The sequence below is a fragment of the Triticum aestivum genome, chromosome 4A (assembly GCF_018294505.1).
Source record: "Triticum aestivum cultivar Chinese Spring chromosome 4A, IWGSC CS RefSeq v2.1, whole genome shotgun sequence".
NCBI classification, from domain to species: domain Eukaryota; kingdom Viridiplantae; phylum Streptophyta; class Magnoliopsida; order Poales; family Poaceae; genus Triticum; species Triticum aestivum.
In genome coordinates this window covers 490,332,987-490,335,144 of record NC_057803.1, presented here as the reverse complement: position 1 = coordinate 490,335,144, position 2,158 = coordinate 490,332,987, and positions in this window count along the sequence as shown.

The window sequence follows — 2,158 nt, the reverse complement described above, 5'->3', positions numbered from 1 at the left end:
CGGAGCTCTCAGGGGCCTTGTCCCCTCGGCTCCCGGAGTCTGGGAGGCCGCCTTGAGGCGCCTCCGGGACTGTCTCCCCTCGACCCGGTGCCTCGTGAAATAGCACCTCGGCATCGTCCGCAGGATAGGGGGAGGTGGCGGTCGGGACTGGATCTCTATCCATGTCCGACAAGCCCAGGGAGCTGTCCGATGATACATCGATACGGGCTTGGGGTGGCCTGCATAATCATATTTCGGCGTTAGGTGAAGTAGTGCGGCAAAGGAATACTATGACTTACTCTGGTATCCGAATACTTACGACTTTCCCAGGGGCTTGGCCCTGGGCAGCCACTCGTCTTCACCGTCGGCGGTGGTGGTGGAGTAGTCCGGAAGGAGAGTTCTCCCCTTCTTGGACCCTTCGGCCTCCCAAGTTGGGGCGGCCTTCCTTTTCTTGTCTCCCCCGTCTGGAGGGGGAGCATCCTCTTCTGCCTCCTCGTCTTCGGGGGAGGATTGCGCCGTATTTTCCTCGGATGGTGGCGTCGGGAACTCTTTCGGGTTCCCTTGGTCTTCTTGGTCTTCTCCGGCACCGTATAAGGAGCCGGAGTCAGCATATTTGCCAAAATAGCGTCTGCTGGGCCTTCGGGCAAAGGAGCCGGACAGTCGATCTGTCCGGCCATCTCCTGCCAGTCCGGTCAAAGGCGGGAGTTTAGATCCCGCATGGAGACTATCTATAAAAAATAAGTATCCTGTGAAAGGTAAAGCAGCTTACCGCATTGGCTTGGCGCTTCGCGCTGAATCCGCGATCCTCAGTAATGGGAGGGGGGACCTCGGCGCTTTTGAACATCACCCTCCAGGCATCTTCATGAGTTGTGTCGAAGAGCCTGTTCAGAGTTCGGTGTTGCGCTGGGTCGAACTGCCACAAGTTGAAGTCCCGTTGTTGGCACGGGAGGATCCGGCGGTGGAGCATGACCTGGACTACGTTGACGAGTTTAAGTTTCTTGTTCACCATGTTTTGAATACATGTTTGGAGTCCGGTCAGCTCTCCCGAACTACCCTAGGATAGGCCCTTCTCCTTCCAGGAGGTGAGCCGCATGGGGATGCCACATCGGAACTCGGGGGCCGCTGCCCATGCAGGGTCACGCGGCTCGGTGATGTAGAACCACCCCGATTGCCATCCTTTTATGGTTTCCACAAAGGAGCCCTCGAGCCATGTAACGTTGGGCATCTTTCCCACCATGGCGCCTCCGCACTCCGCCTGGCGGCCGCCCACAACCTTCGGCTTGACATTGTAGGTCTCCAGCCATAAGCCGAAGTGGGGCTTGATGCGGAGGAAGGCCTCGCACACGACGATAAACGCCGAGATGTTGAGGATGAAGTTCGGGGCCAGATTGTGGAAATCCAGGACATAGTAGAACATGATCCCCCGGACGAATGGGTGGAGAGGGAATCCCAGTCCGTGGAGGAAATGGGTAAGGAACACTACCTTCTCATGGGGCCTGGGGGTGGGGATGAGCTGCCCCTCATCTGGGAGCCGGTGCGCGAGGTCGTCGGACAGGTATCCGTCTCTCCTCAGCTTCTTGATGTCTCCCTCCGTGGCGGAGGAGACCATCCACCTGCCTCCCACTCCAGACATGGTTGGAGAAGGTTGAGGTGGGAAGTGCGGACTTGGGCGCTAGAGCTCGAGTGTGCGAAAACAGATGAGCAAAGGAGGAAGAAGGCGTGGATGAAAAGGTGAATCCTTATCCCTTTATATGGGCGGACGAAACTAAGCGTCCCCACTAGCCTGGTAAAACTCGCTTATCCCCCAAGAGCCATAATCGATGGCGCAGTTGGGTTACCCACGCCCGTATTGATGAGAATCCTGTGATAAGGGGACACAATCTCTGCTTTGACAAGATGTGTCAAAAATCTGCCTCGCGTTATGTGCGGGGCTAGTTAAAGGAAACGGTTCGAATAATCACCGGGCCATGACATAATGTCGTGTTGCCAAAACAAGTCAGAAAATTGGATTTGTGGAAATATTATTCTCTCTATGGTGGTATATGGAACTTATTTTGTAGGGTCGGACACTATCCTTGTATTCAAATCCTTCTGTGATGTATTCGGAGGAGGAACCCGCCTTGCAATGCCGAAGAAAATAGTGCGCGCCGGACTCATCGTCATTGAAGCCTGGTTCAGG